Source organism: Miniopterus schreibersii (genome assembly GCF_964146895.1).
Source record: "Miniopterus schreibersii genome assembly, chromosome: 16".
In the NCBI taxonomy this organism is placed as follows: Eukaryota; Metazoa; Chordata; class Mammalia; order Chiroptera; family Miniopteridae; genus Miniopterus; species Miniopterus schreibersii.
In genome coordinates, this window is record NC_138116.1 from 15,776,242 (window position 1) to 15,804,091 (window position 27,850).

At 43.8% G+C, this 27,850-nt stretch overlaps 1 protein-coding gene and 1 long non-coding RNA gene across 3 annotated transcripts in view; one reads left to right on the top strand and one right to left on the bottom strand.

Annotated features, from left to right (window-relative positions):
• The window catches only part of PCTP (phosphatidylcholine transfer protein), a 182,576-nt gene that overhangs the window by 153,345 nt on the left and 1,381 nt on the right, over nt 1-27,850 (bottom strand). The gene's annotated exons all lie outside the window — the stretch shown is intronic.
• Nucleotides 510-2,569, top strand: LOC308568481. The gene is made up of 4 exons (XR_014000491.1): nt 510-617; nt 1,011-1,442; nt 1,615-1,712; nt 2,236-2,569. It is a non-coding gene; the product is annotated as an uncharacterized lncRNA (long non-coding RNA).

Sequence of the window (27,850 nt, forward strand, 5' to 3'; positions counted from 1 at the left end):
GCTCTTGACTTTCAGATAAGGTTTTTGGGACACCAGGATTAAGAAAGATCGTAGCTATTCACTTCCTCCCAAGAGAGTGGGAAGGTGGCCACCCACGTTTATTTCTTGCTCAGGGGTTCTCTGTTCTCAACTGTTATGGAACTAACCACTGGCCATACGCTGGCATCTGCCGCTGCTTTTCGGCACAGCTACGGCCTGGTGGCCTCAGCTGCAGTCTGAGCTTGACAGGCCTGCAAAGCTCTGAAGATCCCAGAAAGATGAGGACCTGGTTTGGAAAGATAAAGGGGACCAGGAGCGAGGAAAGCATGCTGCTCCCAGGGAGGGCTTAGAATTGCCCAAGAGCGGCTCCGTGGGAGAAACGTGGCAGTGGAATTTGGAGTCTGAACCACTGGTCAGAATTGATAAGGACATTCTCAGCGTGGAAATGTATCAGTGACGTTTGCTTGCTGCGTTGGGAGGGAGAAAAGCTAATATTGTGGTAGAATTTTGGAGAAGAGCTTGTATGAAAAACAAGTCATTATACCCACGCTCAGAAGGACAAACAGATCCAAGCGAGGAAACAAACGGATTCTGAAGTGGCAACAAGACTGAATTGAACGCCCCTCATCATTAAGAAGGTCTCCCTTTCTTTAACCCAGCTCTCTTCTGCTCTTATACTTTGCATCCATTTTCTCTCCATTTCCCCTTTCGGGTTTTATAAAGAAGCGGTGTTTACATAGGGATTTGTATAAACAGGCCTCGTGGAAGAATCCCGTCCAATTAGATCATGAGGTGTGGTTAAGTTTGGTAATAACAGTAGGTTCAGGCCCCTTGGCTGCATCTGGGGCCTCATACCCCTGCACGGTGGACAGTGTGTTAGAGGATCACCGTTAGTTGTGAGGCATGCTGCAAATCATTTGTTACTAAAAATAAATCACCTGCGTTTGTGAATGATTTACCCGTTTTTATATAGGGCGTAAATCACGATGCCATTATCACTTCCATGTCCTGCGCCGTTGTTGCTGGTGCAGCCCAGATACAGGTGGAGTTACGTCAACGTGGAAGCGACTGCGTGTACCTATGGACCACCATCCGTCCATTCGGCAGATATTGTAAAGCACCTACTGTGTGCAGACCTTGTCCCAGGGGTGTCACTCAGCTGGCTCCACAGGCACAGTGAGGGGGAGGGCCGAGAAGCTGGATCAGCAGAAATGAATCCTTCGGCCTCCCTACCCCTTCTGGCCCTGCGCCACTCAGGTCACCCTGACTTCCTCTTCTCTGTACTTTCTCCTCTGTGGAGACGTCTCTACTGAACCGTCAGGACGCCCGCAAGACCCTCCTGACTTGGTGGTACCGCCGATGGCTCTGAGCCCCGAGACTCTGCGCTTGGTCCCCGTGCACCTTCCTCATGCTGCGTGTGACTTGGCTCAGCAGCCTGGAGGCTGCTGCTCCGGGTTCTAATGGTAACCTCGTCACTAGCCCCTGGGAGGCGTTAGGTGTCTCCTGTTCCTCCACCAAAAGAAAGCCTTGAAGCTTATTAAGAACCCTCCGAGGCCCTTCTGGCTCTGGCATTTTTGACCTTGTACCCTCCCTTTTTCCTGACCTTTCCTCTCTCCCCCCACCCTAGCCCTTTAGAATGAAGCACTGAGTGACAGGAGGATTTGTCCTGAAAAACTGCTGTGGTTGTGGCATCGTTGTTGATCGGGGAGCTGAAAAAGGAAGCTTACAGAGGGGTGAGTCTGTCTCTGTGACAGAGGCTTGCGCGTACCCCATTTCCTGATGTTTTCCATCTGACATTTCAAGTAACTGTCCCCACGCTGGTGCTTCTCCATGTCAGGTCTGTTTTGCGCTCTTTGGAAAGAGCAGCAGCCATGACAAATAGTCTCAGTTCAGGCATATGGTGACGCATTGATTTCCTAGCTGCTGGGATCTATTAAAAACTTATTGTCCCCAAATGTAAAATCAATGAATGTACTACTGTGCATGGAACGTCGGCCATGTGAAACAGATTTGATTTATCGGAGCCTTCGAGACCATCCTTAATTTTTAGCACAACATTGCCTTTTATTTCCATCCTCGGTGAATTTCAAGTGACTTCCCCCTAAAACCTTGTTGTGAGATGGTCGCAGTGATTAGGAATTAAAAAGTTGTTTGTTTGTTTTTAAGTTGTGTATTAGTTAGAAATTGTGCTTGACTAACAAAAGACACTAAATACAGTGGCTAAAGCATGATGGGAATTTGTTCTCTCTCCTGCAGCCTGAAGTTGGGAGCGAGATGGATTAGCCTGGTGCAGTGACTCCCAAGTGTCCCAGGCACTTTTATTTCTGCTCTGCCGCCTTTACCTCATGAGGGTGTCCTCTCATTACAAGAGGGCTGCTGCAGCTCCGAACCTCACATCTAAGTTCCAGGCAGGGAAAGGAATACGAGGGCACATGCCAGTCAAGTCAGCTGAGAGGCCCACTCAACAACTGGCTAGAACTTAATCAAATGTCCACTCTACCCCCATCTGCAAGGAAGCATGGAAGGTGCAAAATTTTGCTGGTACACTGACATTCCCCGCTCCCCCCAAGATCAGGGTTTCATTAGAAAGAAAAAGGGAGAGAATGAATTTGTGGTAGGCCAGTTGTGGATTGGTTTTCTTTCCAATATGAATACACGTTTGTTAAGATAAACTTGAAAACTATGAAAAAGAAAAGAAAGAAATGATGATGATGATTTTAACTACCCAAAGTGATTTCTAATAGCATTTAGTGTAATTACATGCTTGTTTTTTTAATTAATATTCATAAATATTTTTCCGATTGTATTTTTCTGATTATAAAAGGAATTCCTATCCATTGGGGAAACATTGAGCAAAGAAAATAGGAATCACCCATAATACTATTATCAGAGACAGTCACCATATGATGTTGTTGCATTTCCTAACAATTTAATGTGTATTTTACATGTTAATAATCATAGTGTATGTGTAAGTTGGTAGCTTTTTTTCACTTTCTAAATAAAATAAGTGAATGTACATATGACCCTACCTAGTATATCCCTGCATTCCAAATCATGGTTGCAAGGCTGGAGGGGGCTTTAAGCAGCAGAGAACAAATCGCGTGAACTGGTTTTCTCCTGCTCTGCTTCTGCAAGGCCATACGGCAGATTTGGCTCACTTCTCACTCTCACTCTAAGCCTGTATCATATGCTCTCCTTTCCGTATTTTTCCATCTTAAAAATGCCAAGCATTCATGCCAAGAGTTAAACTGACTCTTCAGGGAATACTAGCTGTCGCGCCCGTTCTTACCACATGGCTCACAGAGGTGGATTTTGCTCTGACTTGTAAATTTACATGATCTCAAAGCTGGACAGGACCCTCATGCCCCCCCCAGTCCCAGCCCCTAATGCAACAGCAAAGAGAAGCAGAGAGGAAGAGCACCTTGCTCAGGGTCACAGCTGGCGTGGTCAGTACCAGAAGGCAGGCTCTCCAAGGACCTTCCTGGTGATTTCCCGCCCTACTTGAGATGCTGTAGCTGACTGATAAACTTCAAAGGCGTTATGACTCCAAAAAATACACACAACCAACTGTAGGCAGTTGCTAAAGGCATTAACTGAAGCCGAGAGATATATAACCTGCTTAGGGTTGCATTTCTCAGATTGGCAATTCCATTGAATATACCCAGATTTTCAGAGAAAATATGCACTCTACAGAAAGTAACCTTTCCTATTTAGTGTTCACTTGCCGTGAGCTCAGACTTTGATAAGTGCCGTAGGGATGTGCTGTAGATTCACAAAACGTGCAGCCTGGTTGAGGAGTGAGAGACACATGAGCCAATATTCATAAAATGGAATGTCATTCAACTATAAAAGGGAAGGATGCAAATCTGCATGAACTCTGATGGAGAGATGGCCAGGATGTATTGTTAGAAGAAAATGCTGATTGCAGAGGACTTTAATGGTATATGAACTGTGATCCCTTCTATGTTTAAAAAAAAATCCATTCATATACTTTCATATTTTATTATGCATAGAAAATATCTAGAAAAATACATCCAAACTATTAACAATGGCTATTTAATAGAGTGGGATTTTTAAATGGGGGCAATAACTTTTTTTTTACTTTTTAACTTACATACTTCTATTTTTTCTCTAAATAGAATCATGTATAATCAGGTTCCCTATCATACATTTTAAATAATCATTGTGTCTACCACAGAGGAGTTATGACAATTAATTAAGTTGCTATGAATAAAATGCTTAGAACTTTGCCAGGCACATACTAAGAGCTCCATAAATATTAGCTGTGGCAGCGATGATGATGATGGTGATGGTGCAATGGTGATGATGATAATTATGATGATGGTGATAGTGATGGTGATGATGATGGTGGTGGTGATGGTGATGGTGGTGGTGGTGATGATGGTGATGGTGATGGTGGCGGTGGTGGTGGTGATGGTGATGGTGGTGACGGTGGTGGTGACGGTGGTGACGGTGGTGGTGGTGGTGATGGTGATGATGGCGGTGGTGGTGATGGTGGTGATGGTGTTGATGGTGATGATGATGGTGGTGGTGATGGTGGTGGTGGTGATGGTGGTGGTGACGGTGGTGGTGATGGTGATGGTGGTGATGGTGGTGGTGATGGTGATGATGATGGTGGTGGTGATGGTGGTGATGGTGATGGTGGTGATCAAGCCATCCTAAAGTCCTTTATCGACTTTTTGTCTCATGTTTTCTCCCACTGTTGGTCATTGCCTGAATTATTGCATTAGAAGTTAGAAAAGAGTTTCAGCTCTATCATTTCTTCTACATTTATTGGCTGGAATTCTTTCATAGAGAGGAATGTCTCTCATAATTAGGGCTCAGTTACTCTCAGTGTCATTTATATAGGAAGGACAGAATAAATGCTTAACTCTTCCCTCTTAATGGTCAATTTTCAAAGTAAGGACTTGAAACCCTACTTACCTTCAGTGGTGTCTAGGGTTCTGTTTGTCTGTTTGTTTGTTTGTCTTTGAAGTCTCTGTTTTCTTGTTCGTTGGTGGGGAGATTTCTCTTTTTTCTTTTTAGAAAAGTTTGATATCATTATGGATTCATTGAGTTCTTATATGTTAAGTGTAAATACATTTATAAAACAAAGTAGCCTAATTAATTAGGAGCTATCTGGATTAGTCAGGGTTCTCAAGAGAACCAGAACCAATGGAATGCGTGCATGTATGTATATGTATGCACACATACACATACAGAGAGAAAGAGAGGGGCCATCACTCTTGGGCCCCACATTTTAAGAAGAGGGAAAGTTGTTACTGCCCTCAGGGAAAAAGAATCAGCGTGCTAATTTTCCACATGAATGCCTCCATCTATATATAATTCATGTCTCTCCCAGAGTCCCCAAATTCTCTGTGTCAACAATATAGCCTTGGCAAATGCAAAGGACAACTAACTGGCGGGCTGGATTCCCTCATTTAGCCATTCAATAAGCATTTATCAAACACCCATTAAGTATAAGATACAATGCCAGGTGCTATTGGGGACACAGAAATGAATCAAATCCAGATTCTGCCCGCAAGCAATCTATAGATTAAGAGAAAGAAGCCATAATTTAAAGAAAAAGAGAAGGAAACCCCTGTAATACAGCATAGAAACTGAAAGGTACAGTGAGAGGGATCAGTAACATTCCATGGAAGTTTAGAGGAGGGATCGCTTTCGACTGAAGGTTCCACATAGCTCCTTGGAAGGGGTGACGCTGAGCCAGACTGAAGAGGAGGAGATTTGGGCCTGTGACGTGGGGCAGGACGGAACAGACGGAATGGGCAGGGAACGTTGCAGCTACTGTGGGAAATACAGGCACTTCTTTGAAAGGGAGAAGTAGGAAGAATGTTCGGATGTGTGCTTATTGTGGCAACTCATAAACTATCTTCTTTCCCCTAACTTCTTTTTACACTTTTGGAAAGAATGTTAAGATGCATCTAACACTGGGATGGCAAAAAGACCTCCTCTGTCTAGCTTGCCAACTTCAACTAAAGGGCAGCGGAAGGCCACATCTGGTCGGTCAGCTCAGTGGACAAAGTTATTGTCAAATACCTGCTCCATAAATTATAATTTCATTGTGATTCAGTGCTTTCCAACTCTGATTCTCAGAAGCCAAATCTTGTTGGAAAGTTTTTAACATTTTAGATATAAATCTTCCTTAGCTAGAGTGCCCATGTCCATGCTTTCTAAACAGAAGAGACAGAACGTAATTTAGCCTCCCTGGTGATTCGGAGTCATCCTGGAAACAGAAGGGATCAGACTGTGCTGCGTCACAGCCAGTCAGGTCCGTGGAGGCCCCAACAATCGCTTATCTCTAAATTCAGTGGCCCCAGATTGCTCTGTTCAAATTTTTTCTTTTTTTTTTCTCTTCTGCCTTGTTGCTAGGCATTCAGCACTCAGATTTTCGTGTTCTCAGCATGTCTACCTCCTTTATCCCATATTTGTTTTGTCCGTTTGGTGCTTCTATTTTACATGAGGCTTGGAAGTTAGAGAAACAAGTTCTGCTAGAATTATACATGAAATAAGAGTGTAAGCTCTCAGTAAGGGTCTAAGAGGATTGCCTATGGGTGAAGTATCTTGAGAGGTAGTGCCATCTGGTCTGGCTGTTTGGCTGTTTAATTAAAGGCATGTGTGTGTGTGTGTGTGTGTGTGTGTGTGTGTGTGTGTGTGTGTGTGTGTGTGTGTAAGGGGGAAGAGAATGTATGTCCGCATACGTGGGCACATGTAAATCACTATGTGCTTTTCCCTTCTGGTTTTCTTACTGTGAGCATGTGACATCTAAGTTCAAGATAAGTAAAAGGTGACCGTCTATAGTTTGCCTAGAGAAATGAGGAAGCATAGGAAAATCAAAGATAAGAAGAAATTTTGTTTAAATACTTAAGCATCCAACTCCACCTTAACTACAACAGTTCCCACACCAGGTTCGACTTTAGGACAAACCCGAATTGTCTTTGTGCTCCCAACCATTTAGTGCTCAAGGCCTAGGGTTTCTGGGTAGTCCGAAGGTCACTGGTCTTTTTCAGAGCACACCTTTCTTCCTGCCCCTGCCTCTCCTGTTCAGTTCACTGTGTACTTCTCCCACGCCTGTGCCAAAAGACCAGAATACTTGGGCATGCATGAGATCCCACCCAATTGCTTTCTGCTCTACCTCTGCTTGGGGTGCTTGGCTGGAAAGTGGTGATGAGGTTACTACAGGGCATTCTGACCAGCCAGGGCCTCCCTCGAGGGAAGTTTGAGGCTTTTTCGCAATGGTCATGTTTCTGAAAGAAGGAAGGAAGAGGCAGAGAGAGAGACAGAGAGAGAGATGTCTATGAAAATGCCCTCTCCTTCATCATTTGCCAGACACTTGGCAAACACTATCTCCTTTTAGTCTCATAACCACCCCGTGAGGTGGTTAATAATATGGCCCTTATTTTAGACATGAGGAAACTGAGGCTTAGAGAGGTAAATAACTAGACCAAGATCATGTCTAGCAACTGGTAAGGCCAAGATCTGAACCCAGATCTGTATAACTCTTGTTATGGATTGAATTGTGTACCCCTGACAAGATATGTTGAGATCCTAATCCCCTCAGAACGGGACCTTATTTGGACGTTGGGTCTCTACAGTGATAAGCTAAAATAAGGTCATTAGGATGGGCCCTGATCCATCATGACTGGCATCCTTATAAAATGGGGAAATTTGGACACAGAGATAGACATGCACAGAGAGAAGATGATACGGAGACACACGGGGAGAAGATGGCCATGGAACTGGAGTGAGGCATCCATAAGCCAGAGAATGCCAAGGATTGAGGAAAAGCAGCAGAAGTCAGAAGAGACAAAGAAGGACCCTTCCCTACAGCTATCATAGTGACCACGGCCCTGCTGACACCTTGATTTCAGACATCTAGCCTCCAGAACTACACAATAATTACTTTCTGTTGTTTGAAGCCACCCAGTTTTAGGCACTTTGTTACAGCAGCCCTAGGAAATCCATCCAACTCCCAAACTCTTCAGTACATTTTCATAATGCCTCCCTGAAAAGATGCAGATTTAGATACCTTTGACTAGGAATCCTACTGGAATAGCAAAGACCATCCTAGACAACAGTGGGTGTCCTCATGAAGGCACAAAAGTAGGACCACGCAAATTATGTGTGAGCCCAGCCCGAGAGCCAGGTTGCAGGGGAGACCATCACAAACTCCACCTGCATTTATCAAACTCAAAGAACGGTCAGGGGCTTCACACGCAAGGCTCCCAACACCCTGCGAGGTTGGCGTCTCTACTCTCGTCCTACGGCTGATGGAACTGACTGGCCCCAAATCCCACCGCTGAGAAAGAAAGGCAAGCCTGAAAAACCTACAGCTTCTCACAGGCCCATTGTCTTTTCTGCCTCCTGTGATTTATTCCCACAGGAAGCTATTTTCAGGGACATTGGCTCAGGATGTGGGCAGACACTAGACGGAACACTAAGGACAGTGTTTGCCTCGTGTTGTGCACATCTGCGTGCCGCTGGCTCTCTGAGGATTTGGGAATAGGTTTTGGTTTTAGACTTGGGTTTTTTTTGAGACTTAAATTGGTCCTGGTCCGTGTGATCAGTTGCAGTCCCTGGCTCTGCTGTCTCAGAACATAGCTGCTTCTCCCCAGTGGCCTCATTTCCCCCTCCTCTTATTGCGGGCTCTAATGCGGCAGAGGGGAGAGCTGCCACGAATGAAAGAATTGCCTTGAGATGAGAACAGAAGCGCTGACGTTAAGGAATTCAGTGGGCTGGGCTTAGGGGGAATTTGTCCCTGTAGATGAAAACTCTGAACCTGGCTTCCAGCCCTTGGCACCTCTCACGTCATCGAGACTGTGATCTTGAAACTGTTGCTTTTCAGCGGCGCAGCCCCATGGGTGCGGCCTCTGCTACCCGGGAGAACCGTGGGAGTGAAAGCCCTCCTTTGCTTTCCACGTGCTGGGGCTGGAAAGGAACATCAATGGCATGGATCAACTAGGCACTGTACATTGTCTAACTAAGAGTAGCTCTGGAATGAAGCGAACGGAAGGTGATGATTCATGTCACAGGTTCCAAGACGGTGAACTCCAAGAGGGAAGGACTATTGTGTCCGGAATTGCCTTTAGTCTCCATTTAGCTCATTCTGTTCATTTATCATGGAACCGTGCCTGGTAACCTCCAGACTCGCGTACCTAGCATCTAGAGCTCTCCACAAAATGGCCCTAACTTTTTCCAATTAGACTCCCAACTACTCTTCAACTTCATACCTCCAATCCATTAAAAAAACAAAATTCAATTGAGTAAGTCTGAAGATCTAATTGGGTTTATTAAGCAATTAATAAATAAGGCAGCATCCCACCTCGCAACTAGAAGGGTGCTCTAATGGGTTGTACAAATGGAAGGTTTTTATATGAAGAGGGTAGGGCGAGGGAACTATTAACAAAAGAAAAGAAGGGATTGTATTTGGCCCTGGGGACATCACCTTTTTGGGGGAGAAGAGAAAGGGAAAAGTTTTCATCATGCAAATTGCCTCTTCTTTCTTTAGGGGATGGAAAGGGCCCATGTAACAGATGACTGTACTGATGGTTGACCAGAAAATTTCAGACTGGTTGGTTAAGATCACATTTCTGGGAGAGGCTGAAGCAGCAAAGAGGTTAGGTATTGAATCTAGGTTTGGTATCATGAGCTTTTAGCACAAGTGACACCATTTTGAGCCTGTGGTTTTTCTCTTTAACGATTCTAACCAAATGTCTCCAAAATATATTTTGTACTTTCTTATCTTTGCATCTCCTTGCTTGAAGCGCCTTCCCACCAGAATCCCATCACAGCCTAATAAGGGTGAAGGGGACCCATCCTCTAGTCCAGTGGGTCTGAATTGCCTATGCAAGACAGGTTTTATCAGAACCACCTCAGGTGCCTATCAGAGATTCCTGAGCTCTACTCCCAGATGATTCTGAGGCACAGCCAAGTTTGAGAAGCCCTGAGAGCCCAAACTCCTTCACCAAATGCAGGACTTTCCTCTGAACCATCCTAAGACGTGGACATCAGCATCTGCTTGAACACCGTCTGTGGTCTTGAATTCCATTTTTAAACAATGCTGATTGTCAAAATTTCTGCCACATGTCAAGGCAATATCATCTTCTTGGCAAATCCTACTTTTGGACCTAATACTAATTATATGAATCTGCCCAAAATAAGTCCAATGCCTCTTCCCAATAGCAGTTGTTCAAATATCTAAAGATGGATATCACCTCCCATTCACTTCCCTCACAGCTCCCCCTCATTCCTAAGTCTTCAAATTTTTTGGCTAAACAACTCTAATTCCTTCAACTGTAAATCACAGTTTGTCGTGCTAATCATAATCCTTGCCATAACTCCATGAGAGGGGTGCTGTTCATTATTTCTACCGTATAGATGAGGAAACTGAGAGTGTTGGAGGTTAAGTAACTTTCCCAAGGTCACACAGTATCAGGGCTTGGACCTGAGTGGTTCCATCTAACTTTAAAGTGGGTGGCCTTAACCCCTTTGCTATACTACCATCCTTCTTTGGACAGTTCTTTGGACTCTTCTTTGGAAAATCTCCAGCTTTAATATCTCTCATTAAATGTGATATCCAGAATGGGACACAATGTTTGTTGAACGTGTTTGCCCAGCACGGAGTGCAGAGTTCTCTTAGAGCCCACTACGCGCTTCTGTTAACACAGCCCAAGACAGTTCTGGTATTTCCTGGCAACTCCATCACGTGGTTGGCTAATACCAATGAAAACTCCTGGTCTACTTTCACAGGGACTGCTGTAAAGTCAGGTATTATTTATATTTTATTTATTGCCTATCATGTGCAATTCAAAGAACTATGGACTATGGATACAGGATTGGATTCAATGTTAGATAAGGCACACCCTGCTCTCAAAGGGGAAAATGAAAGGAAAGGGAGGGGAGAGTGCTGAGTGCTAGAGATGATGTCACTGGTTCCCAACCATATCATTGGCATGATGACACTGTCAGGTGGAGAGATCTTAGGGAGACTCAATTCTTTTCCAACTCTGTGACTAATGTTACTTTGCAACTATCAATCCCTGTTGGCTGAGCAGAAGGGCCAGTCAGATGCTTACCAACTCTATATGTCTTCTCCTGTACCTGTAAATTTAATTTATTTTAAACCCAAGTTAAGGGTTTTCCTTCTATTTGTACTTATTGTATCTTATGTATTTATTTAGTGAGAGTGGCTCCATCTTTCCAAACTTTAGAATTTTTTTATTTTGGCTCTCGCCAGGTAGCTCAGTTGGTTGGAGTGTCATCCCTATAGGCCAAGGTTGCAGGTTCGGTCCCTGATCAGGGCACATACAAGAATCAATCAATAAATGTAAAAATAAGTGGAACAACAAATTGACATCTCTCTCCCCCCTACCCCTTCCCTCAAAATCAATAAGAAATTTTTTTTTTAAATAAAAGTATTTTATTTTGTTGTTTAACATGATTCTGTAAGAAGCAAATTCTATGATGCCAATACTCCCAGCTCTGACCCTTGCACAAAGGGAATTAACATTCCTGCCATGTCACTGAAAGAGTTATGTGGGAAGTGACCTTGGGTAGGTAGCACTGCCGCAGAGATACGAGCTCAGGCTGGGAAAAGCCAGTATCTAGCTTGTTTGTCACTGACTCCCCAGAACATAGCACAGGACTCAACACAGAGTGAAGGCTACATCAGGCCTTGCAGGAATCAATCAATTAATTAAGATCCTTCTGCAGTTTCAAACCATAGAATATTAGAATACCCTAGCTGGCAAGGACCTTAAAAGTCATTTAACTCAACATCTTCCCTTCATAGAATCAGAAAATGAGACCCAAAGAGGAATAATTATTTACTTCAAGTCACCTACTTAGGGGAAAAAACAACAACAAAAAAACACACAACCAGATCAATGGCCCAGGCTATTTGCTAACACTTTCCACCCCACCAAGCAATGGACTTACTAATCAACACTCTCTATTATATTACCGGACCCATAATTGTGCTACTATTATCTAGCCTCAGGGATCCTGGGGGAATCCTCAATTAAGGTAGAAGAAACACTTTTTCTTTCTGACTCAGAGGCCAAATACTCCTGGGTGAATGAAGATAAATTCCCAGCTCCTTAGGTACTCAATCTGTCTTCATAAGAGGGAAATAATTTTAACAGGGAGTTCCAGAAAGTAGCTCTGGGGTCTTACGAGGAAGGGGCAAAAAGTCTTCCATCATTCCTTAGACATAGCAACTGGCCCCCAAAGTAACTCTCCAGGGTACGAGACCACATCAGAGGTCCATGGCCCCCAGGCCTGAGCATGCTGAGTATTAAATGCTGTAGATTGCTGAGTGCCTACCAAGTGCCAGCTTTCCATCCTGGGGTTTCACATTCTTTATATCAAATCCTCATGCCAACCCTGCATGCTAGCTTTTATTAGCCCATTTTCCTGATGAGGAAATAAAGATCCAAAGGGATCAAACAATGTTTCCAAGGTAATATATGGAGAAGTCAAGATTGAAATCCACGTCTATCCATCTAAATCCAAGATTTAACTTGAGGCCATACATTTTCTGCAACACCAGACTGCTTGCCCCAAAATCTGTCCTAAATTATTTTAAGTTTGACCTCAACTAGCCCTAAACAAGCTACCCAAAAAAATATGAATTTAGCTACCCGCTATGTGCAGCCTTGCCCATCTGCTACTCCAGACAGCACTCCCCACGGATTTCTAATGCAGCCTGTGTTTGCAGCCTTCTGCAAGACCTCTCTGCCTTGAATTGTTCTGTTTACTTAACCATAGTCCACAATCAAAAACAACATGACTTCAAGAATACATTTAACTCATTCAGTACTATCACAGCCAGGGAGGTGTCTAGGGTTTCTTTTTTTCATTACGGAAATAAGGATCTGCCCGGCTGGTGTGGCTCAGCGGTTGAGCATCGACCTAGTATCCAGGCGATCGGGGTTCGATTCCTGGTCAGGGCACATGCCCGGGTTGCGGGCTCGATCCCCAGTCAGGGGCGTGCAGGAGGCAGCCGATCAATGGCTCTCTCATCATTGATATTTCTCTCTCTCTCTCCCTCTCCTTCCCTCTCTCTCAGATCAATAAAGATATATTTTAAAAAAGAAAAGAAAGAAATAAGGATCATAACATAGACAAGTTATATTTTCCTGGATACCCATAGAAATATATTATTCCCTGTTTTTAAATGGAAAGTACAGTTTTATGAGCACCATGCTCTGACCAGCTGAGCTAACCAACCACTGCACTGCACAGTACAATTTTTACATAAAGGAATATTTTTTTATTTGTTTTGTTTATTGTGGTATAATTAACATTGAGTTAAAGGCACCCTTTTAAGGTACACAATTCTATGGATTTTTATTACGCACTTGTTATTATTATCTAAATTGTGAACTCCCAACGTCCTAACCCTCAATATGGCTGCATTTGGAGATAGGGCCTCTCAGGAGGTAACTACAGTTAAATGAGTTCAGAAAGGGTGGGACTCTAATGCGACAGGACTGGTGTCCACATAAGAAGAAAAGAGAGGAGTGGGCACGCACAGAGGAAAGGCCATGCAAGGACGCAGCGAGAAGGGGGCCATCCACAAGCCAGGACAAGCAGCCTCAACAGAAACCACCCCTGCCAGCACCTTGATCTTGGACTTCGAGCCTAACAGAAAATTAAATTTCTGTTGTTTAAACTGCACTGGCTGTGGTACTTTGTCACAGCAGCCCTAGCCTACAATTACAATTGTGTATCCACCATCATACTCAAGATACAGAAATGGTCATCATTCCAGAATGTTCTCTCTTTGTAGTCAGCCCTCTTCGCTGACTCCAGTCACTGGCAACCACCTGATTTCTGTTCCCATCATTTCACCTTTCCAGAAGGTCAGACAAATGGAATCATACAGGATGGAGCCCTTTGAGTCTGGCTTTTTTCACTTAGCAATGTTATGCTTTGAGATTCATCCATGTTGCTGTGTGGATAAGCGTTGCTTTTGATAAAGATGTCTTGAGAGTGTATGAGGCAGAAAAAAGGGGGGGGTAGGTTTTAGAGGAGTACAGTGATGTTGAGTCAAGAATCAGGTATTTGAGAAATTAAATGCACTCAAAATACGGTAAAAATAATTACTTTAGATTTTTCCAAAATTTAGTCTAGAAAATCTTTCCCTTCTCTCTCTCTGTGGCCTTAGATCAGAGTTGAGATGATCCTATTTCTCTGTTCCCAGTGTCCTAATACCCTTAGTCTGTGTGAGGCCTCACTACTGCTTAACTTTATTAAGTTTCTCAGTTTGTTCTTTACACCACTGCTCTTCTCATCCAAGGCTCTCTCATGTGTTCATTACATGTGCTTAAGCATAGAGTGATCCTGAAAGTCTGTATGATGCTGATCTGTGTATTTGTGTGTTTTAAATGTATGTAAATGTATTGCGGCTTAGAGCTTGCACTGTTGCTTTTGCACCCAGCACTATGTTTTTAAGACCTATCCATGACGAGTTCACGTGAAGTGCTTTGTAAACTGTCAAGAACTCTATAAATCTTTACTACTAGTAGTAATAATCATGGTATATTATTAGTAATAATAGTATTTATTCAAGAAATCCTTTTGAGCACCTACTATAGTCTAGGCACTTTTCAAAACCCTGCATATAGCAAAATAATTTTGTAAAAAACACAGTTCTTTAGACAGATGGTTGCCAGAGGGGAGGGGTTGGGGGACTGGGTGAGAAAGGTGAAGGGATTAAGAAGTACAAATGGGTAGTTACAAAATAGTCATGGGGATGTATAGTACAGCTTAGGGAATATAGTCAATAATATTGCAATAACTGTGTATGGTGCTGGGTGGGTACTGGAGACATCAGGGGGACCACTTTGTAAAGTATATGACTGCCTAAACACTATGCTGTACACCTGAAACTAACAGAAAATAAAATTGTAAACTATAAAAAAAAAAATGAATGAAATATCTTTGGATAATTAAATGACTTATTTGAAATTGAAACAAAAAGACACAGTTCTTTGTGGAGAAATACAGTAAACAAATAATGCATAATTAACCATGTAAATATGGTTGCAATAACCCTAAAATTGTAAAGCACTAAGTGGGATGAGAGTTTCTAACAGGAAGGCCTAACCTTATCCTGAGACTCAGGGACAGCTTTCTGAACCGGGGACACTTATGCCAACTTTCCATCCCTTGAGCTCAGACTCATAAAAGACCCTTATAAACCAGTGTACTGTGCATTTACCAGATGAGTTTTGCTTTTTTTTCCCAGAAGGGTAAGTTCAAACAGAAGAAATCTAGGACTGAGCTGCAGAAAACTGGGTCCAATGACTGCTTCGGAGAGATGAGTCAAACCCAGGTGACACGCAGATGAGTTAGAGCTACACAGCTCATTGAAAGAGTTGACAGAGTGAGTCAACTTCTGACCTCATGCAAGTGGGTGTCATCAGCAGCACAGCAGCATCACCAGAAGAAACATCCGTTAGACGCCAGTGACCATGCATTGGGACTCTGCTTGGCTGGGGGAGCAGTTAGAGACGGGGACAGCACGCCCAGACGCAAGATCGAGTCATCGCTCTCAGCTTTAGTACTGATTTGCGCCCAGAGAAAAAAAGGCCACGTTCAAAACAAGGCTGATGCCCTCAAACTGACTAAGCAGGTCACACCGCATGAATTTCAATTTCATATAGAGTCAGAAGGAGGAACAAAAGAGAGAAATGCACAATCTAAAAGCAGGGAGCACTTACCCAACCTGGCCAGTGCGGCTCAGTTGGTTGAGCGTCGGCCCATGTACTGGGAGGTAGCTGGTTCTGTTCCCGGTCAGGGCACATGCCCTGGGTTTCGGGCTCGATCCCCAGTAGGGGGCGTGCGGGAGTCAGCTGGTCAATGTTTCTCTCTCATCAATGTTTCTCTCTCCCTCCCTTGCTTTCTCTCTAAAATCAATACAAACATATTTAAAAAATAAATAAAATAGAAAAATAAAAACGGAGCACATACCCAAGTGTGGATGTTCAGAGAACAGGCACACACAGCTCTCACCCATCCTGTTAGTTTCAAGAACGAGCACTGCCCTGTGGGTTTACTCATAGACAAATATCTTCCCCTTCAGTGAGGGAGCCAGATAAAGATCTTGAGAACTGCTAAGATTTATTTTTAAACAGAAGCGTATATGAACACTGTTCTTCATGTATGCATTTTGTAATAATCTAGGCTTATTGGAAAACTGCCTGGGTAATCCTCTCCCAATCTACTCCTACCCCATGAATTAATCTCTTAAAAGTCTGTGTCCTTGTGTTGGAGGAATAACATTACATTATAGCTGCTTACTGATCTGCAGTCCTCTGACTGGGGAAATCTGAAATCACAAACTGCTATACGGAATTGACTAAAATACTTGATGTTTAGTGGTGCCTACAAGACCAAAGGTCATGGTTTGCTCAAACGTGTTCCCAAAGCCTCTCAGCTTGACATTTTAATGTATTGATATGAGTGGAGATTTAATACCAAAGGTGGCTAGAACGTAGTGAAATTTATCCTTAAGCCCCAAGGCGTCAACTTAACATAATTATTTTTTAGTCTTACCACCTCACTGTTTGAACATGATTCACAGGAACAAATATTCAATGGGCCTTCTTGGTATATTCAAGAGAGAAGCAAAAATTAACACAATGCACACAAGAAAGAAATTATTTTCCTCTATCCATCTTAGGTTCATTGGTTGGGGCCATGAACAGGAGACTGACAAAGACAGATTAACAAGAGAAAAACAAACAGAAGTTTATAAACATGGGCGCCACGCATGCACGAGGGAATATTCAATGATAAGTAGCCCAAACAATGGTTAAAATTTGGGCCTACGTAGCATCTTCACAAGGGAACAATAGCTTTGTAGAGAAGTGACAAGACAAAGGCAGAAGACTGAGTTTTTAGGGGCAGCAAATTGTGGAAAGGTAGAACTATATGGGAGAAACAATGGAAAATAAAGGCTGGTTAGAGAAATCTGTTCCATAGGTACCTCTGGAGTCAGCTAGGAGCTGGTGGGAGTCTGGCGTTGTCTCTGTTGATTAAGAATCACCCTGTCCTTCCTGGTAGAGGGGGGAGGGCAGAGAGTTTTCCTTGGGTCTGTTTTTTCTCAATTGCCATTAGCTTAAAATAATCCTTATGGCAGAGCAGCACATTGTGGAGTGGCGTACTCTGAACCCCTGCAGATTCAAGATTCACTATGTTCTTTCTGGGGATCCTTTGAAACACATATTTCTTCTAAGTTCCAGAAGGAACACATAGCCTTTGCCCTTTACCCCTGCAGTGTGGGGGTACGGGGGAGCATCTGCCCCAGAAAGAAGGAAAGGGCAAAGCAGGTTAATCTTCATCTCCAAGTCCTGATGGCCCAGATCTGAACACTTGAGGCTTTTGCAATGAGGAGGCTCGGGTTTCAAAGATCACTATCTCTCTGAAGCTCCATTGCTGTTTTGGAAAAAGTTAGAAAATCCTCAGCTAACAAATGTTCTTAGGCTTAAGCAACATATAACCAACTGAATGCATGTTTCTGTCCGACCCTCATCCTGTCCCCCTGGGGATCCCCTTCCCACACCCCAGCCTATCTTCAGGAAAACTTCCTCCCCTAAATAATTTAAAGAGCCAAGCTATTAATTAAAGAAACTGTAAGAGAGGATCCCAAAAGGCTGATCATGCCCTCGTCATCACAGCCCCTTAAGTTCTGAAGGAAATGCATGAGCTTTTGCACTAGGGAGAAAGGAAGGAAATCACATTAACTGAGCACCTTCTATGCCCCAGCCCTTTATTTTTAGTTCTCTGCACAACCACCCTGTGAATTAGATGTTATCAAGCACTTTAAAAGATATGGACACAATAGCCAAAATCTCCACCCCCAGGTGAATGGATAAACAAAATGTGGTCCCTACTTAACACTGAAAGATTATTCAGCCTTAAAAAAGGAGTGTGGTTCTGATACATGCTCCAACATGGGTAAGACATTAACACGTTATGCTAAATGAAATAAGTCAAGCACAAAAGGACAAACACATGATTCCACTATGAGCATAAGAAACACCCAAATCTGTAGAGAATTTTTATGAGAGTTTGAGTCAAAGTGACAACATGTGCCAGGCAGCAAGACCTCAAATGCTGTGGAGAATACAGTTTTACGGCTTCTTTTATGCATTTGAACTTAAGTATGGAAGATGACATCGAGATGGGGAAATGCAAGGCAGGAAATCAGGTTACAGGATAGGTACCGAGATTATGTGCTCTCCTGAGGGTCAATACCCTCTTCGAGGGGTATTACTTCTGGTATTTCAAAGGTGTGTTGACCTAGATGCACAAGAAAAATGGACAGAGCCGGCCTAAAACCTTTCACTAAAGAAGTAGGCCTAGGGGGTGGCTACCCACCATGACCTACCTGCCCAGTTAGGAATTTATGATCTTTTTCTGTACTCAATGCTTACATGAAGTACCTAGGCTAGGCAAGGCCATAGAGACAGAAAATAGAATAGAGGTTACCAGGGGTTGAGGGGAAGGAGAAAGGGGGAGTTATGTTTTAATGGGTATGGACTTTCTGTCTGGGATGCTAAAAAAGACTTGAAAATAGTGGTGATGGTTAGACCATACTGTGAATGTGCTCAATGCCCCTAAACTGCACAGTTAAAAATGGTTAAAATGGTAAAATTTATATCATGTATATTTTATTACAACTTTTAAAAAGGATATGGAAACTGTGAGATTTATTGGCCAAAGCCCGCGGCTATCATGAGGAGAAGCCAGGGTTTGACCCTATCTGTGTGACATGTGATAAATTATCATGTGAAGGGGAAAAGTCAGTAGATAGTGATAATACTGATCTCCAGGCAAAGCAGAAACTGTTGAATAAACATTAGCCTCTCATGTCTACTCCAAGCTAACTTCCTGTGGTGGTTTCTCAGATAAAGAGTTGGTGAGTAGAAAAAATGTAAATACATCTCTCCCTGAATATTACCTAACCACATCCTCATAAGACTCTTATGCGGATGGCCTTGTCTGCTATGTTACCCCCTGGTTCCACCTCTGTTTGAACTTTGACAATAATTAAAGAACAAAATAAATAAATATGGCACCTAAAGCCTATAAATTAGCCTTAATGAGAGTAAATGATTGACCCTTGAACAGCATGGGAGTTAGTGGCACCAACCCCCAACTCTGCACAGTTAAAATTTAACTTTTGACTCCCCAAATCTTAGTTGCCCCTCGGTATCCCTGAGGGATTGGTTCTAGGATCTCCTGCAGGTACCAAAATTCATGGATGTTCAGGTCCCCTATATAAAATGTTGTAGATCAATGTATACAGTTTCATATCTATGAACTCCCAACCATGCACAAAAACAGTACATTTATTGGTTTTTTAATTTATTTTTTTTCATCCTCACTGGGGGACATTTTTTCCATTGCTTTTCAGAGTAAGTGGAAGAAAGAGAGAGAGAGAAATATCAGTGTGAGAGACACACACCAACTGGCTGCCCCCAGCACACACCCTGACCAGGGCTGTGGGGATCGAGCCTGCAACAGAGGTGCATGCCCTTGGCAGGAATCGAACCCCGGACCCTTCAGTCTGCGTGCTGACGCTCTAAATACTGAGCCAAACCGGCCAGGGCCCAAATTAAAATTTATGTAAAAAAATAAAAATAAAAATGACAACAACAAAACAGCTGATGTTTACTGAGTGTGTTAAGTGCCAAGCGATGTTCTAAGAGTTGATATGAACCGCGCATTTGATCTCTACAGCAGCTCTAGGAGATGGATACTAATATTCTCACGTTAGTGGTGAGGAATATACTCAATTATATTGCACAGATCTTTTGAAGAGAGAACATGGAGCCATTCCAAGGCCAATTCCTGACAGTTCTAACATGAATTCTTCCACTTACCATAAAGGCCAAAAGCAAACATGATGTGATGCAAGCTCAGATGGAAATCCCCACCCGCATTCCAGTTTATTCAGTGCTCTCCTGACCCTAGGAACGCATGTCTTCCATTTTTACCCCTTAAACATTTACTAATGCGGCTACTGATAGTGCTTAAGCTCCATCCCTTAGGAAATTGTGCAATAAAATGACCTCAGTCCTGCCAGAAGATTGTTCAATCTTTAATCTAGGGGCTAACTCATTCAGTTTTGAAAGCAGGAAGGGGAAACAGTCAAGGGGGCTCAGCACCTAACAGCTCTGGGACCTAGAAGGTATAATTTTACCTCTCTAGCCCTTCTCTTGAGAAATGAAGAGTTTGCCAATAAAAAGTGTAAGATTCTTTCCAACCTCATCTCGCTGTCACCAGAGTTTCGAATAATCAGTTGCACAACTACACTCTCTCTTCTATGTCACTGAATTATGAAAATTTTTTAAGAAAGCTGCTCACAACTGGACAAATCACTTCTAAAGTTTTATGGTTCTGTTTTAAAAGTGTTCTCCGTGGCCATGCCCTGGCCCGTTTTACACCCCATTGGTCTGTCTATTTAATAACAAGGTCAGAGACCCCCTTGGGACCTGAGGCAAGAGAGTCAAGGTTTGAAGAGTGGGACGTGTTGGGGGGATTTTAAGTTGCAAGTCTGCCCCTCAGGTCAGAAAGGGGCTGGCATGCTAAGTTCAAGTCTCAGCCACCTCACTCCCTCCATGTCCTATCCCACCAATGGGAGCAAATGCACATGTAAACCTCAAACTACCTACAGGTGAGAAACAGTCAGATTGGTGAGCGGAATGCACAAGAATTCTGCTAAACTCTGTTTAGTCTCCAGAACTGTACCAGCCAAAGAGCCTTTTCATCTTCAGTTCAGCGAGAGTGACCAAGGCCAACTCCTCTGAGATGTTAGGGATAACACGGATTCTAATCCTCTAACTGAATTGTGGAAATGGGTCTTGGGCTTGATTTCTACAAGCTGCATGTGGGTGTGTGATTAGCCCCATATCTCATGTGGAAACCTGGAAGCAGACTGCAACACGGGTGACCTGGCTAGAACCCGGCCACGAGAGGAGCGTCGAGGCCGGAGGCTGCACCCCCGCGCCCTGGCCCGCCCCCTGCCCACCTGCTGTTTATCTTGTGACCACAGCCCCACCTAGCTCCCCCGAGGAGAGCTGTGCATGGAGATTGATTTTTTTTTCCCACCTTTATTTTACACAAACACTAAAAAAGTTTTTAAGTGGAGGCATTTCGAACTTCTTTTGGAAGGGATTTTAGGTTGTCAGTATTGTTGGCTGTCACTGGAGTTTTAAATATATAGGGTGTCCCCCCAAACATGCATACACATGCTTTGAATAATTTTAAAGGCTAACCTCCCTCCCTCCATCCAACCTCCCTCCCTCCATCCAAGACATCTGGCACCACTATTTCTAAATCAGGGCAAAAGGCAATAAAGTATAAACTCTACATTCCTTTCCTTCTGCAAGAAAGCTCTGTGCAAGTTCCCTTCTTGGCAAGAGAGAAAGTGAAGGAGTGTGGGGGAGCTGCCAGCGGTGTGTTTAGAAAGAAGACTGGTGAGGGTAATGCGTCATGTCCCAAAATGTGGTCCATGTACTTTCTGCTACAAACAGTTCCATTTTAAAATAAGGTTCCATTTTAAAATGGGGAGTCATGCATATGAATGACTCTCTCGGAAATTCTCAGTGCTCGTTGGCGTGTTCAAGGTTCTGAGAAAGCCTGCTGCAAAGAAACCTGTTTACGTTTAATGCAAGATTTCCTAAAGCTATTTGACCATACAAATAGCTTTTTTAGAAAGTCTTTTTGCTCTCTTTCATGTAACACCTATGAACATTTGTTCTGAGGAATACAAATTGGGAAATGCTGGTTTAATGGAAAATCATGACCTTAGGTGCTAGCAAGTCTAGATTGGACTCACTTCCTTGCTGTGGGGCCTTGGGAAATTTATTTAACCTCTCTGAGCCTCTGTTTTGCCATCTTTAAAAGTAAGCTAATAGTTCCTACCTCATCGGGGTACTGTGAGAATGAAATACCCGAGGATATTGCCGGATACCTGTTGGGAGCCTGGGAAATGGTGACTGCCATTTATAAAAATGACACCTCCTGGAATGAAGGCTGGGAGGCCCCTTCCAGATCCCCTTTCTGGAATTATTTCCCCAGCTGCTGGGAACGCTTGAAGACAGCCCACAGCTCTCAGCCCTCTTCAGGAGTTGAAAGTTGCCTCGCCCAAGGACATGCCCCATCCTTAGGACAGCTCTGCAGGGAACAGAGGTCTGACTCTAGCCCCATGTGGGAACAAGTATGAAGGTTTATCTCAGTTCCAGAGCTTTCCATGGGGTTGGCTAAGACCTGCCTTGTAACTGTACTGTAGCCTATTTTTGGAAAGCCCCCTCCCCCTGAAGTCTTACTTCCCTCCCTTCCTTTCAACAGGTGTTAATCCAAAAGGACTCCCTAATAAACCTCCTGCACAAAAATTTCTACCTCAGAGCCAGCCTCCTGGGGACCCAGCAGGCACCACTGTGATTCTAAGAACCTACCTCTCATTGGGACTTTGATGGCAGAAAAGAGAGGCATGCACGGCTCAGAGGGCCTCAGCAGACCCAGACGTATGCATCTAAGGAAGCGTGAGTTCCTTAAATGCATCCCAAGCCAGGACAGTGGGCTCCCCATCAATGACTCTGACATGTTCCCTCAGGAAGACAGGTATGGGCTTGCTCCTCAAAGTGAGGTCCATCGGCATCACTTGAGAAGCTTAGAAACAATGGGGCTTGCCAGGCCCAACCCCAGACTGTCTTAGGAGTAGGTCTGGGATGATACTGGGAATCAACATTTGTAACAAACCCTTCAAACGATTCTAATGCAGGCCGTCCTTGGACCACCCTTGGAAGATCGGTGTTGCAAACTTTCTCTGTAAGGACAGATAATAAATATTTTAGGCTTGACAGGCCATATAGTTTCTGTCACAACTACTCCACTCTGCTTTTGTAGCATGAAAGCAACCACAGACAATGTGGGAGACAAATGAGCATAGCTCTGTTCCAATAAAACTTTATTTATAAAAACAAGCAGTGGTCGGATGTGACCATAGGCCATCCTTTGCCAACCCTTGCCTTAGACCCTTACTTTTCAAGGCATGGTTCTGAGATCATCAACATCACCTTGGACCCTCCCAGAAAATGCCAAATCTCAGCCCTAGCCCTAAAATTACTGAAATCAGAAGCTGCAGTTTAACGCGATGGCCAGGTAATTGTCTAGTCAGCCTGAGTTTGAGAAGGAATGCTATAAAGTAAGTATCCACTGGAGCAAGATCACAGATCAATATCGCCAGGAGCTGGTTAGCTTCTCTCTCTTCTATGATTACAGGGGAAAGACTGAAACCTAGGCTGTGCCAGCTCTCTTGCAAAAGTGGAGCAGCTCAGCTCCATGCGCTCCTTTACTGGGCAAACCAAGTGAATTATGATTTTCTAGCTGGGGGCCAGTGCTTTATTCATATAAAAGGCACACATTTTATTAAAAACAGATAGTCAAGCTGATACATAGAGAAGAAAAAAATAGAAACCTTCTTCTTTTTGAGGGGAAGTAGAATGTAAGAGATTATTTTGATTGCCAGGCGGAACTCATCTTCCTGATTCATGCAGTCCTGTTTTTCCAGTAGAGACTTTGCAATATTGTATTAGTCAAATGATTCTGCAACATCATTTAAATGACATAAAAATGTCTGCTTGTATGTGAGCATGAATGTGAGGGCGGATTTGTTCTGGCCCATCTGTTTCTCTGGAGAATATATCCAGAATGAATCCTGTTAGAAACAGGCTCATTTGGCAGAACCCTGATATACGTGAATATAAAAGGCCTGTTCAAAAGAACTGTCCCTTATGGGAAGATCACTTTGTCCTCTACCCTGACAAAAGCCAGACATGCTTTCTTGGTTGGACTTAATCACTCCATCCTCAATGGTTGGCAAACTTTTTCTGTAAAGGCCAGATAGCAAAATTGTAGGCTTTGTTGGCTAAAGGGGCTCTGTTACAACTGCTTGGCTCTGCCACGGCAGCACAAAAGCCGCCATAGACAACATATAAGTGAGTGGGCGTGACTTGTTTAATCAAACTTGACTTGCAAAAGCAGGCAGGGAGCTGGATCTGGCCTACTTTAGTATGCTGGCTGCTGCTCTAGAGTCTGGTCCAGATCACTGCCTCTAGAATTTTAATGTGCATAAGAAACACCAGTATGTCTTGTTAAAATGCAGATTCTGATTCAATGGATGGGGCCTGAGATGCTACATTTTTAAGCAGCTCCCATATAATGATGATGATGGTGGTGGCCTGGGCAGCGAGGACTGAATTTAAACCTATAGTTCCCAACCTCGGATGCACCCTGGAATCACCTGGGGAGCTTTAAAAATATTGCTGCCTGACTCCTGCCTCCACACCCTGGAATTCTGAGTTCACTGATGTGGCCTGAGCACCAGGAGTTTTCAAAGCTCCCAGGTATTTCTGATCTGCAGCTACAATTAAGAATACAACAGAGCAGACGAGTAAAAGACTCAGGAGTTTCCTTGGTAATGATGAGATTCGCTACTCAAATTTCTAAAATGGCACGTTTGCTCAGAGTGAATTATCCTTTGAGGATGGAAAATTATTTCTACCTAAGAAGAATGACACTTCTTATGTGTAAAGTAATCATGCCCATGAATTAGCCAAAGAAGACTAGATGTGGAGCCCAAGTGGACAAATAAGCCTTATAGATGGGACGAGCCCCTTGCTCTGAGATTGGGGCCAGAAGACAAACATAAGATATTGGCAGCAGATGCCCTAATAAAATTGCCTTTACCTTCTCAAAAAAATAAATAAATAAATAAAGATATTGGTAGGATAGAATTTAAAACTTGGGTCATTCACATCAACTGTTTTGTACAGGACGAGATATTCAACCAGTGAACAATTTCTGAGCACTTAGCATGTCCCAGGGTCGGTCCTCTGCTGAGCATGGGAAATGGAAGTAGAGTGAAGGACTTGAAGAAAATTGTGAAGTTTCAGGATAGGTTCTAAGAACACAAGAAGGGGCAGCACAGGGGAAAAATGCACATCCCAGGGCTATCATGGAGCAGTTCCCCCTGGAGACATTTCCCTGCTGAATAAAGGGAAGACTCTGCTGGCAGTAAAACTGTCCAGAGTGACCATGGATGGAAATGGTGAGCGCCCAGCCACTGGGTGATTTCACCCACTGGTGAAGTCGGCACTTTTCACTCACCAAAGTTACCTATAGAGGACAGCAGAGGGGGTGATACTAGCCATTTTGGCTATTAATTAACTGCCAACCTTTGCACATGACTGGCTTTTAAAATACTCTTTAGAACACAATCAAGCCTCTGTAACAGCATCCCTCCTAATTATTTGCATTATTGATTCGCTTGAGTGGAAGAAAAAGGCGTGGCACAGCTGGTGTGCCAGGAATTGAGCACAGCCCACCAACGGACTCATCTCGTCAGCAGAGGTCACCTCTCTGACGCTCGAGCATTACCCACCGAGTGTGGGGCAGTGGGAACAAAGGGGCTGCGAGCTGCTGAGACAGATGGTAACGTGGTGGTGAGCGAACCAGGAGCTGAATTTGGAGAGGAGACGAACAGCGGTGAAAAGTCCTCCCAGCTCTGCTGCTCGGTGATTCTAAGAAAACACCTGTGCTCCTTGTGGTTTAAAAGTAAAAGCTTCATGCAAGAGGCGAAGGAGTCACTGCATCAATTATTCAGGGCTTGAAGTCCTTTAGAGAATTGCTCTCCGGTCCCTGAGGCAGGGATCTTTTTCTCTATCCCAAGCCTGGGTCAGGGCTGCACTTTTGATCTCTCACATCCAGAGGCAGGCTACCCATGGGTGGCTAGGCCGTAGGTGACTAGGCTTCCTCCATCTCGTGTCTTTTTGATTATCAAGAGCATCGCCTGTGTACAACTTGCAATAAGTCCTTTTCTTCAAAGCCCAGAATTGTTGTCTGAGCTGCACGAGGTGTAGCTGGAGAAGAATTTCCACGCTAACGAGGGGCACAGTATGCCTGGGCCCAGGTATCAGCTCTACCACTTTCCAGGTGGTGACCTTAGGTGGGTGGTTTTCTGCTCAGCGCCACCCTCATCACCGGTAAAACGAGAGTAATAATGCTGACCTGGGAGGATTATTATGAGCACATAAAACAAGCCAAGTGCTCAGATTAGCACCTGGCAGGTACAAAGGTGAATACTGGGGCTACGTTAGTTATTACATAATCCCTATCTTCCAGAAGCTGGGGGAAAGGTACACTTAAACGGACATATTTTTATAACACATGCAACCAACAAAATAAGCACATACAACAAACAAAATTAGGTAGCAGCAGTTTTATTATTTCTCTTTTGTAGGCTCTACTTGTTTATAAAATCAAGCACCGACTCTTTAGCTTGGTATCAAAGTCCTTCATGATCTGATGCCAACGTTTCCTCTACACACAGAACATATTTGTCTTGTACAGGAGGCAATTTTATGCTCAGAGACTGAACTTGTCCTTACCAATAATTTACTTAACACAGGGTCACTGCAGGAATTATAATAATTTCCCAAGCCCATAGCATAAATACAGGATAATGTTTCTTAGTAAGCCAATAAGGAAATAACATACTCTAAACCAATGACAGATTAATTACACTATTGTTCCAGGCAAGGGGAAATGAAAGGGATAGAGTTCAAGTTTAGTTGAGTTGTATCTTTTGACGAGTTAGTTGTCAGGAGAGTCAGCCTAACTAGCCAAGAGCAGCCAACGCAAATGTGAAAGTCTGTCGCTAGAGCACAGTTGCTAGGGAACGAAGGTACCACTGTTGATGGGCAAGATGATCTCCTTCGTGGGGCTACTGTGTGGTTTTCACCACTGTCTGTAAAGAAGCACCTTGCCGTAGCAGGAGCTAATGCCCTGAGGTCTCTGGAGAGCTATTTACGTTGGCAAAGGGTAGCCTTGCCTGGACTGAACACTCTCCGATGGGCTCACACACTCTGGGTATTTCCATCTAAATGTCCTCTTACCACAGTTGCTTAGCTCCCTATGTTCTTATCAATAAGCCCCCAACAACTCCGCCCGGCAGCCGAGCTGATCAGCAACCACGGGTACATCCTGATGACAGCTTCACTCTGATATCAAAACAACCTCACTTACAGAAACATCCATTCTTAGATCAAAACAACTCTGCTCTTACAAACAAGTTCATTTTTGTCATAAACAAGTAGATCTGAACTCCTATCAAACCACTGCACAAGAACACTTTTAAGTAAATAATCTACACTTGAACCAAACCAGAGGCTCAACCGTGGTTCCCATGGGCTCTATACCTTCTCGTCTCTGAAAACTTACTCATGATATTTACTTAAATTGTATGTAATTTTTAAAAAATATGTCTTTATTGATTTCAGAGAGAGGAAGGGAGAGGGAGAGAGAGAAACATCAATGATGAGAGAGTCATTGATCGGCTGCCTCCTGCAGGCCCCCGACTGGGGCTCGAGCCCGCAGCCCGGGCATGTGCCCTGACCGGGAATCGAACCGCGAGCTCCTGGATCCTAGGTCGATGCTCACCTTTGCTGGTCAGTATCTTCCCATCGTCACTATTTAGCCAAATGACTTTCTCCAAAGACTTTCTCTAAAACCCCGGCAGACAGGGTGTATCTACCCTTTTCTATGGTGCTTCACACTCCATGCCTCCATTACAATCTCTCTCATACACTCCCTTGGTTTAGATTATCGTGTGAAGCCCACCAGATTTTAAGCCTCTCGAAAGTCAGACTGTCCCATCCTCTGACCCGACGCCACCATCGGGACCTTTACAATAGGCGCTGTGCAGACCACGATGCCTTCACCCTGTAGCAGGCATTTGACAAGTGCTGGCCAGATCCCTGGGTCTCTGGGA